The following is a 12,629-nucleotide window of genomic DNA, read 5'->3' on the forward strand; positions in this document are numbered from 1 at the left end:
CCGACACAGGTGCTAGATGGGGCTGGCGAACGGCCACGACCGGATGGTGTTTGTTATGTGCCCACAGCACGATGGCCAGTGATGCGGTACTGACTACGGCCATGTTCGGATGGATTCTTGTGTGCCACGGCACTGGTACCACAAGCGGTACTGACTACTTTTTATGTGCCACCGACACAGGTGCTAGATGAGGCTGGCGAACGGCCACGACCGGATGGTGTTTGTTATGTGCCCACAGCACGATGGCGAGTGATGCGGTACTGACTACGGCCACGTTCGGATGGATTCTTGTGTGCCACCGCACTGGTACCACAAGGATACAAATTCCATTGATGTTCATCTATTTTGATTTGTTTTGATTTGATTTTGATTTTCACTTGCCTCAGCAGGTCTTCACAAGTGTCACAAGAAGGAAGGTATGTACAGGTGGACTGACTACGTCCCAGGTAGGGCCCACGGGTTATGACCTGACTAGTCTTGCCGGGTCTTCGGATGGTGTTTTTATGTGCCACCATGTTCCCACAGCACGGAGGCCAGTCGATGCGGTACTGGCTACGGCCACGTTCGGATGGTTTTCTTGTGTGCCACAGGCACTGGTACCACAAGATACAAATTCCATTGATGTTCATCTATTTTGATTGATTTTCACTTGCCTCAGCAGGTCTTCACAAGTGTCACAAGAAGGAAGGTATGCACAGGTGGATCGACTACGTCCCAGGTAGGGGCCACGGGATATGGCCTGACTAGTCCTGCCGGGTCCTCTCATGCACAGCACACTTCCATAGGACTCGGTCTTCAGTCATTTCCTTGGTGAGACCTAAAGTTCGAAGGTCGTGCTTCACCACCTCGTCCCAGGTTTTCCTGGGTCTACCTCTTCCACAGGTTCCCTCAACTGCTAGGGTGTAGCACTTTTGCACACAACTATCTTCAGCCATTCTCGTCACATGACCATACCAGCGCAGCCGTCTCTCTTGCACACCACAACTGACACTTCTTAGGTTCAACTTTTCTCTCAAAGTACTTACACTCTGACGATTATGAACACTGACATTACACATCCATCAGAGCATACTGGCTTCATTTCTTGCAAGCTTACGCATATCCTCAGCTGTCACGGCCCATGTTTCACTACCATGTAGCATGGCTGTACGTACACACGCATCATATAGTCTGCCTTTTACTCTTAGCGAGAGGCCTTTTGTCACCAGCAGGGGTAAGAGCTCTCTAAACTTTGCCCAGGCTATTCTTACTCTAGCAGTTACACTTTCAGCACACCCACCCCCGCTACTGACTTGGTCTCCTAGGTAGCGGAAGCTATCAACTACTTCTAGTTTGTCTCCCTGGAACGTGGTAGAAGTTGGTCTCTGCACATTTCCAGTGTTTATTTCTCCTGAGCATCTGCCACAGACAAAAACTATTTTCTTAGTTAGCCTTCCTTTGACATTGCTGCACCTCTTATGTGTCCATAGCTTACACTTGGTGCACCTTATAGAGTTTCTACCTACACCTTTTTTACAGATCGAGCAGGGCCATCTACCTGAAGTTGTTTGTGGTTGGTCCACCTTCCTACTTATTAGGACTTTGGTTTTGGCTAGGTTGATTCTAAGGCCCTTCGATTCTAATCCTTGTTTCCACACCTGAAACTTCTCCTCCAGTTCTGATAGTGACTCAGCATTAGAGCAAGGTCATCAGCATATAGGAGCTCCCAGGGGCATCCTGTCTTAAATTCTTCCGTTATTGCCTGGAGGACTATGATAAATAGGAGGGGGCTGAGGACTGAACCTTGGTGGACCCCAACCTCTACCCGGAATTCTTCACTGTACTCGTTGCCAACCTCACCTTACTAGCTGCGTCTCTGTACATGGCTCGCACAGCTCTCACTAACCATTCATCTATCCCTAGTTTCCTCATTGACCACCAGATAAGGGATCGGGGGACCCTGTCAAGGCTTTCTCTAAGTCAACAAAAGCCAGGTACAAGGGCTTACCTTTGGCTAGGTATTTCTCCTGCAGCTGTCTTACCAGGAATATAGCATCAGTAGTACTTTTCCCTGACACGAACCCAAACTGCATATCATCTAAGCTAACTCTCTCTCTAATTAACTGGGCTATAACCCTCTCCGTAACCTTCATTACCTGATCCAACAGCTTGATGCCCCTGTAGTTATATATATATATATATATATATATTATGGGTGGCTGTATGGTAAGTAGTTTGCTGCCCAACCATATGGTTCCAAGTTCAGTCCCACTGTGTGGCACCTTGGACAAGTATTTTTTTACTATACCCTTGGGTTGACCAAAATTTTGTGAGTAGATTTGGTAGATGGAAACTGAAAGAAACCTGTCATATATATATATATATATATATAGTATTTGGTTCGCAAAATTCATGTGAGTTTGTGTGTTGAAACATAATTTATTGTGTCTGAGGAGAGGCATTCTCTTTTAGTGCCTTATTATTTAACACATTAACCAATGCGATTTCCATTCATTTGCTTATTAATTTATTCTAAAATTTCAGTAGTGTCTTGCAAATTTTTCAGTAGTCACAACTCTGTCCGTTATCAGAGCTACAAAAAGGTTTCAAGATGCAATGAAGATTTTAGGATAAAAAAGTAAGTAAATGAGTGAAAATCGAACAGTGAGTGTGTTAAGTAATGAGGCACTAAAAGAGAATGACTCTACCCAGAAACAATAATATATATATATATATATATATATATATATATATATATATATATATACATACATATATATATGTGTGTGTGAGTGTGTACATACATATCTTACATTCATACATACATATATACATACATACATACATGCATACACATAACCATACATACATTCATACACATACGTGCATGCATGCATACACACACATACATACATTTCTTAATCAATAAAAAAGACATGCCTGAAACAGCTGTAATGAATCTCAGCCCATCTGTGCTATTTTTCATACTATGCCACACCCTGAACCTTCCCTGCTTTGGATCTTGAGCCTACAGTGGATAGTGGACTGCACGCCAGAGAATGCTCCAATGTGGTTTTATATATACATTGGGTATTTAGTCTATACCTGTGAATGTATATGTAACTGAAAGGACAAATCTCTATTTGCTTTAATAAGTACATGAGTGTCCGTGCACACTGTTAGTTCACAGGTATGCTATCCCCAACTCTACCTTGATACCTTTATTATTAAAATACTTTAATTTTACTGGATCTTGAAAATAATTACATATATATATATACATGTGTGTGTATTATACATATCATCATATATATATATATATATATATATATATATATACATACACACACACATCTATATATATATATATATTAGGTCATTCCATAAATAATGCGTTTTTTTTATACTTCTTTTATTTTTCAAAATTAAGAAAAACAAAGTTCTTTTTTAATCTAAAATATACACTCCGTCATTTTCTACAATGCTCTTCCACCTATCTGGTAGACTTGCAAGGCACCTTTTCCAAAAATCACTTGTCCGTTATGAAAAATACTCCTCCAGTACTGTTCTAACCTCATCTACAGAATTCATAATTTTTTGTGCCCAAATGATTTTCAAGGCTGCAGAATAAATGACAACCAGATGAGGCAATATCCGACGAATATGGTGGGTGGGGCATCGTTTCCCATTCAAATTGCTTCAGCCTTTGGAGCAATGCTATCCTTACTGTATGTGGCCGATGGAAGACCACCTTTCATCTTGAAACCAAAGATGGTCATTTTTCTTCTGGTGCTGACTTAAGCTGTTCACCATAGATCTCCTTTGTTATCATTTGGTTTGAGTTTAAAAGTTCAAAGTGACTAAATCTTTCATATCCCACCAAACAGATAACAATACCTTACGTGGATGAAAACCTTCTTTAGCCTGGAGTGCTGGGATTTCTCCTTTCTTTGCCCACTATCTTCAGCGCTTGACATTTTTATAGAGAACCCATTTCTCGTCACCAGTCACTATTCAATCCCAAAAAGGTTTATTCGTGGGATATGACAGCAAAGAAGAGCACACATTCACTCTCTGTGCATGGTTAGACTCAGCAATTTTCTGAGGAACCCATTGACCCAATTTCCTGACTTTTCCGATGGCACGCAGGTGACAATGAATGATTGAATGACCAAATCCAACCTTCTCTGCTAGTTCCTCAACAGTTACAATGGGATTTTGTTCCACCAAGGTTTGCAGGACATCCTCATTGAGCTCTACAGATCTTCCAGGATGATGCTTGTCTTCTAGGCTGTAGTTTCCAGCCCAGAATTACTGGAACCACTGTCTTACGCTTATTGTCCAATCCCCATACACTGCATTAATATTCCTCATACTTTCCATTGCATTGTTGCCTTTATTGAACTCATAAAGAAAAATATGCCAAAAACGCTGCTTTGTCACTTCCATTATAGTGTTGAAAAAATAACTGTTAAAATTAAATTGCTCTCTTCAAAACTTGCCCTAAGAATAAGTACAAGGTAAAATTACTACCTGCTTTTATAGTAAATTAATGCAGGTAGTTTATCCCATCCCCCTCCAACTTTTAGTTCAGGCAATTGAAAAAACTACATTATTTAGGGAATGACCCAATATATACATGCATGCATACATACATGCATGCATGCATACATACATGCATGCATGCATACATACATGCATGCATGCATACATACACACATACATACATACATGCATACATACACACATACATGCATACATACACACACACACATGCATACATACATACATACATACCAGGTACACACCATCAGTAATTACTCAGGGTAGGCAGTTGGTGACCTTTATGTAGTAAAACACAAAAAATAAGTGAAACACAGGTGCATGACTGCTTGAAGGCACATCTATTTCTGCCTTTATAGCACGTAAAGAAAACAGTGTTGTAGAAATGTACACAGTACGTGTACTACAGCAGTACTATGCATAGCTTATAGATACTGAGAGTGAAAAGAAGGGGCAAATTATGCCTACCTAATCTACAAAAAATAAAACATTTTGCATTTTATGCATAATAATCAGACTAACTTTCATAATTTTATTGAATTAGTTGCATATTTTGCCATGAGAAGAAAATGTTGCTATCGATCTATTTTATTCAAGGTAGGCAATGCCTACCTTGTCTACCTAGGCGGCACGTCCCTGATACATACATATATATGTGTGTATGTATATATATATATATATATATATATGTAGGTCCCGGGTTGAGTCGGGGTTAACCACAGTAAATAAGGTACTCAATACATAGCAGAGTAAATTAATTTATTATATAGAAGGAGCTTCTACAGGACTAGAACTGTTTCATTCAAAAGAAATCATCAGGAAGCTTCCTGATGATTTCTTTTGAATGAAACAGTTCTAGTCCTGTAGAAGCTCCTTCTATATAATAAATATATATATATATATATATATATATATATATCTATATGTATGTATGTATGTGTATATATGTGTGTGTGTGTGTGTGTGTGTATTCTCCTTTTACATGTTTCAGTCATTTGACAGTGGCCATGCTGGAGCACCCCTTTAAAGGGTTTTAGTTGAAGAAATCAACCCCAGGGCTTATTCTTTGGAAGCTCGGTACTTATTTTATCATTCTCTTTTGCCAAACCACTAAGTTATAGGGACATAAACACACCACTATCAGTTGTCAAGCTTTGGTAGGACGGGGATGCAAACACAGACACAAAGGCACGCACACATGAATATATATACATATGTATATATATATATATATATATATAGGGCTTTCAGTTTTTCTTTGCCAAATCCATTCACAATACTTAGGTCGGCCTGATGCTATAGTAGAAGACACTTGCCCAAGGTTCCATACAGTGAGACTGAACCCAGAACCATGTGATTGGGAAGCATATACACATGTGTACATATATGGGTGTGTGTATGTATGTGTACTACTGTTCTCCAGCCTTGACATTACATGATGTTTATAAAGGAGTGTTACCATCATGTAAGCAGCATCTTCTCTTTTCAATCTTTTATGTAAACATGTCTAATCATGGGGAAATATTACCTCACTGGGAAACAACTGAAAATTGGCAACAGGAAGGGCATCTGGCCATAGAAAATCCACCTCAACAAAATTCTATCCAACCCATGCAAGTATGGAAAAGTGTATGTTAAAATGATGGAAATGAGATGAAAACGGAAAAGTCACTTTGTTATATCTTTCTGTGTACAAGCATATCTATTCCTTTACGTCTAATCACGTCTAATGCAAGTGTAAAAGGATACATGTAAGCATATAAGCAATTCATGTACACACCCTTTTAATCATTTGTTATATTTTCCAATGCCAATAGCTATGCTGGAAAATATTTCTTTATTTAATTTTACATAAATGTCATCTATGCATTTAATTATTATAGAAGCATTTTTTTTAAATGCACAACTGTCCTGTTATTTTCTCTCAGTACAAATATATATATATATATTGTGTGGGGGTGTGTGTACATATATATATATATATATATATATATATATATATGTACATATATCTATATGTGTGTATATATATATATGATGAGGATGATTATATATATATATATGTATATATACATACATATGTACATATACATGTATACGTATATATATAGATATAGATATACACACACACATATATATACATATATGTGTGTGTGTGTGTCTATATCTATATCTACAGGGTGCGGTGAATATATTGTCATCTAAATTACGCAAAAATGAAAATAACACTGATATCTCATTTTAACAGATATATTTACCAAAATTACATGACATTTTAAAAGATAGAAGTCAGCTAATGGCAGTCAATGGGGTTGCTGGACTGGCTCCTGTGCAGGTGGCATATAAAAAGCACCACTTCAGCATGGCCGTTGCCAGTACCGCCTCACTGCCCCTTGGTGTCGGTGGCACGTAAAAGCCCTCACTACACTCTTGGAGTTGTTGGCGTTAGGAAGGGCATCCATTTGTAGAAACTCTGCCAGATCAGATTGGAGCCTGGTGCAGCCATCTGGTTTGCCAGTCCTCAGTCAAATCATCCAATCTATGCTAGCATGGAAAGTGCGCATTAAACAATGATGGTGATGATGATATATATATATATATATACATGTACATACACACACATATGAGGACATTTTGCAAACAAACTTAAAATGCCAAGTGAGTCAGTATTCTACAGAAAATAAAGAAATTCTCAAATGCAGGATGGCTGTGAAGACAGCTTAAAAAATCAGGTATATACCCTTATAAGATGGGAAGAAGTGGCCATATATATATTCACACACACACATACACAAAATAGCAAATTGTTGGTTAATTGATTATTCAGTTCTAGTGTAAGGGTGAGAACTGTGTTACCTGAAGTTAATATTTAATGGGGTCTTTTTTTCTGTTAGTGAAGCAAACTCGAGTTTCACAGAATGGAGTATATCTTATATCATCATCATCATCTTTTCTTCAATCTTCTTTTCTCTTCTATTTCAGTTATGAAATCATTAATACTGATTGCATACACACATTCACCTCTCTCTCTCTCTTTCTACTGTAACAGGTTGCCTTGGAGCAAATGTACTAACCCAGAAGGCTCCTTTGATGTGGCAATGGGTGCCTTGGACATTGCTGATGTATGTGACCTCATCAGTCTACATCCTAGATGTACTCAAAAAGAGATTCCCTTCAACTAGCTTTGGCCTCTACGGAGATGATGCACTGACCATATCAAGAGGAGCTAACGGTCACAGAAAAGACTTCACAGGTACCATGAACTCCCTTTGACCAAAGGTCATAATAGAAATCAACCTGAAAATAGTAGATTTCCTTGACATGACCCTGTACTTGGAATCTGGTGCCTATAGGCCCTTTAGGAAACCAAATGAGCAGCTATCATACATTAACACAGGTTCCTGCCATCTAGCCATAGTGTTCAGGAACCTGGTTGTGGGTGTCAGCAAGAGAATCTCCAGCTTATCTCCAGACAAAGAGAGTTTTGATGCTGCCGCCCCATACTACAACTGGGCCCTGGCTGCCAGAAGTCTTGAAGATAGTATTAGTTACATGCCAGGCCCTAATCCCCCAAAGAGAAAGTGCCACTGGAAACTGTTGTGGTTCACACCGCCCTTCTCTTTAAACATTAAGATCAGAGTAGGTAAGATCTTCCTTAGATTAATCAATAAACACTTCCCCTGTACAAATAGATTCAACAAAATATTTAATAGACTTACTCTGAGAATATCTTTTAGCTGTGCACCTAGTGTAAAAAAGATTTTATAGGTAGGCCCACACCCAAAGCAGAGGCAGGATGCTCATGCAGAGGTAACACAACATGTCCACTAAATGCCTACTGTAACATGTAGAAAGTTGTATACGAAGCAGAGGTAACAGCCATGGGCAACCGAGTGTGCACAAGTATGTGGGGCAACAGAAGGCTCCTTCAGAACCCACTTTAACAACCAATAGTCCTCCTTCAACGTCCTGGGGAGATGCAACACCACAACCTTGGCCAAGCGCATTTGGTCTTTGAAAGAAAGTGCCACAGAGTACAATATAAAGTGGAAGATCTTGAAAAAGAGTAAACTGTACTTCAATAGCAACAGGAAGTGCAGGTTGTGCCTGGCTGAGAAAGGAGTGATTTGAAAAAGTACCCAACGCCCTGATATTTACCTGAATTCAACAACGCACCCAAGTGCACACACACCTCAACAAGGTGGACACCCATCAAATAGGCTATCTTCAATCACCCCCAACATATATTCCTTCATACACATTGTACCCCCACACATCCCTAGACACCCCCTACACACACATTACACACCACACACTAACATAAAACCCCCCACGACCTTAACCAATACAGGAAGAGAACAGACAGACACAATTATATATATCTACACCCCCGGAAAAAACTATACATATGATACCACTACACATATCACACACCCCATTCCCACAAGTGCATCATACTTAATAATGCACACACTTCTCACAAACACTTCAAGATAACTCTTGCCAGCTTTACAGTGAATCCAACCAACCTAATCCTCTGCCCTTTTTCATTTCACCACCCTTTTCACAGCAAATGCAAACCAGATGTTTGAATTCACCTCTGACAATAGAGAACAGTTGCCATATTCTCTTCCATATTGGCTAACTCTGATGAGTATCAGGTTATATAATTGGATTGTTGCCTAACACTTCATTGTATTCCTTGCATGAAACTGATTGGTAAGATCAGCCCTGATCGATATATAATACTATACATTTCGGATAATACACCCACTCTGTTGACAGATATATGAGTGCGTCTTTTCCCTGACTAATGGACTCTTAAACAACTCACCCGTGTACTTGTATATGTGTATGATTGTGTATGAATGTATGTATGTGTGTGTGAGTATATATATATATATATATGTGTGTGTGTGTGTATATATATCCCAATTTCTATTCCTGTATGTTATATATTTTGATACCACTACACATCACACACACCATCCCCACAAGTGCATCATACTTAATAGCGCACACTTCTCACAAACACACATTGTGGGTGGTTGATGCAACTCTAAGGTTGTGGTCTATGACGTGGGAGTAGTGCATGCCAGCAGCAATAGCACTGATCACAGTGCAACGACACCAGCACTGGCATCAGCATCGTGTCTGGCGTTAACAGTAGTAACAGCCGGTGACAGTGGCATCCTCAACAACAACAATAGCACCAATAACTTAAGGACATAACATGGAAACATGGGATGGCTCCCTTTAAATAGCAACTAAATAACCACATGTCCTCTCTTAGGATCCCAGAGAAAATCAACGTTACTTCTTTGGCCTACTACATATGGCGTTTAAAAGAAGATAAAACACCATACAGGATTAAATGGAAGCTTCCAGGACAGCCTGAATCATACCTGAATAGAAGCAGACGTTGCAAATTTTGTGTGGCTGAGAGAACAAGGATCCTTAAAAAATTCGCTTGAATCAGAGGCCTTCTAAAATTCTATAAGTGAAGTGTTTACTTGGTACCCCCATATTACTGGATGCTGTGAGTAGTTCCCCTGAAGGAAGAGAATATGTTTGTTTGAGCGCATCCATTTTTCCAAAATGAATGAGTTCAAATTTTCTTTATTTTACCGCATGTTGTATTTGTCCGCCAATTGGCTTACAGCATATAGATCAGACTGGAGTTCAGTAAGGTCTTCTATATCTTCTCTGTTTGCGAAGTAAATGAAAATTTAGTTAATTACTAATATTGGTTTTGTTTTGTTTCTCTTTTTTTACTCTTTGCATTATTGTTTCTCGTTCATTTCGAGATGCTCCCTGAAATATCTTGCCACCAACTTAAAGCAGTTAGTTTACTAAGGCGGCGAGCTGGCAGAAACGTTAGCACGCCGGGCGAAATGCTTAGCGGTATTTCGTCTGTCTTTACGTTCTGAGTTCAAATTCCGCCGAGGTCGACGTTGCCTTTCATCCTTTCGGGGTTGATTAAATAAGTGCCAGTTACGCACTGGGGTCGATGTAATCAAATTAGTCACTTTGTCTGTCCTTGTTTGTCCCCTCTATGTTTAGCCCCTTGTGGGTAGTAAAAAAATAGGTATTTCGTCTGCCGCTACGTTCTGAGCTCAAATTCCGCCGAGGTCGACTTTGCCTTTCATCCTTTCGGGGTCGATTAAATAAGTACCAGTTACGCACTGGGGTCGATGTAATCGACTTAGTCCCTTTGTCTGTCCTCGTTTGTCCCCTCTATGTTTAGCCCCATGTGGGCAATAAAAAAAATGTTTATTTTACCTGATGGTTTCTTCAGAGTCGCCTCCCTTACATCACTACTCGCTGAAGTTACGCTTTCAAGTTACATTTGCTTGTGTGATAGGGAACCCTTTGCTAACACTCAAATTTGAACTCCACAACGAAATCCCCATGACGAAAAAAAAATGTAAAGAAAGAAAAAAAGGAAAAGCCCAAAACAGTAATTTAACTTATAACACGTACAGATTAGTGAAATGAAAGATTCATTATTTTCCACAGCGCAGGTTCTTTACCGACAGGTTTTTCTGGACATAGAATGGGAAAAAGGTACTTCCCAACATCTTGCTAGTGCTTTTGTTTAATGGAATATTTATTCGTTTTGGGAAGTTTGTTACGTATGTGCAGCAGCTTTCTATCTGACTTGTATCAGCTTACAGTTGTGTCACTTTTTGCTAGAGCAATCATTTGTTCTCTCTCTCTCTCTTTCGTCTCTCTTAGACATTACCTTGCATTAAATTTGCTTTTATATTCTGTTAAAATGATGCGCTACCTCCAGATTTCCCAGCCACCACCTAACCTAACGTTTCCCACCATCTTCATCTCCGTCTGTTCTTTGATGTTGCTCAACTACCTACCCCTTCGTAGTCTTAACGGGAGTTGGGGTTTGCCCATTCAAGTAAGGTGTCATGACGCCTTTGTTACACGACCAAATCACTTTATGAAATTAAATAAAAAATATTTTAGTGTATTCATTATTGGGATCTTTTCGGCTTGAACGGCAGTTTTTTCTAGCGGTGTCATATGAAACTGTCACCCATAATTATGACCCTAGTATCGATCTATTGCATTTCAATCTTTTTTAGGGTTAGGGTTAGGGGTGGGGGGAAGGGTATATTTTTTTTCTTCACAAATGTAAATAAACCCAATCTGTTTCTTAAACGATGGACATATTCATACGGCACAGAATGTTTTTTTTACCTCAATGGACGTCATTGATTGATTGAAATTGCAGAAATTGAAGAAAAAAAAACAAATATCTTACAAACTATAGAATTTTCTCAATAAAGCCAAGAGAAAAAGATGTTTTATAAACACATTCTACCAGTATACGAAGTTTAAAATTTTTTTGTTACCTAGAAATTATGTTAAAAACTGCCGTTCAAACCGAAAAGATCCCATTATTGACATGGCTTTGTGAACAGCTTGGCAGAACGAAGTGAAAATAGCCTGCCTCAACGTGGAATTGACATATAATTGCAGGCTCGGTTAGCTGGGAGGATAGACAACTAACTTTAAAAAATAATAAACGAACAAACAAACAAATAAATTAGAGGAGGGTGGGGCTTGCCCATGACCTTTGCAGGCCCTCCTAGACTGGTGAAATTGATGTCGCTGATGTCGAACCTGAACATCTGCGGTAAAGACGTGAGCTAGGATGGAAGTGGGAGTGTAGCACGAATGCTTGCTTGCTTGGAAGCGATTCCACAAAAAAGAAAAAGAAGGAAAGAAAACCACCCAAAGACCAGATCGTAGCTTTGAACCGGGACGTGTCAGAACACCGAGTTAGACTTTTGTGAATAAAGCTAATCAGGTTTTGAGGGAACTCAATAAATATCGATTATATTTATATTATTGGTACTTGCTTTAGTAATCCAGGGATATTTGAAACTAAACTAAATATTTGGCATCTAGTTTGGTGCTTGACAAAATGCTCTTTGTCGTGTATTTTGCATCCAGATTGTTTTGTAGTCCGAGGTCATCTAAATAAGGTGAGCGAGAGAAACAACAGAGCGTCGAACAAAATACTTCGCGGTACATAGTTACGCCCCCTTAAATTCTGAGTTCAA

At 39.2% G+C, this 12,629-nt stretch overlaps 1 long non-coding RNA gene across 1 annotated transcript in view; it reads left to right on the forward strand.

The window, feature by feature from the left end:
- LOC118765993 overlaps positions 1-12,059 on the forward strand; it is a 24,727-nt gene extending 12,668 nt beyond the window's left edge. Inside the window, exon 4 of the long non-coding RNA XR_005001906.1 lies at positions 11,993-12,059. This is a non-coding gene — a long non-coding RNA (uncharacterized LOC118765993). The remainder of the gene's footprint in view (positions 1-11,992) is intronic.
- Positions 12,060-12,629: the final 570 nt, after the last annotated feature.

This window comes from Octopus sinensis, linkage group LG14 (assembly GCF_006345805.1).
Source record: "Octopus sinensis linkage group LG14, ASM634580v1, whole genome shotgun sequence".
NCBI lineage: Eukaryota > Metazoa > Mollusca > Cephalopoda > Octopoda > Octopodidae > Octopus > Octopus sinensis.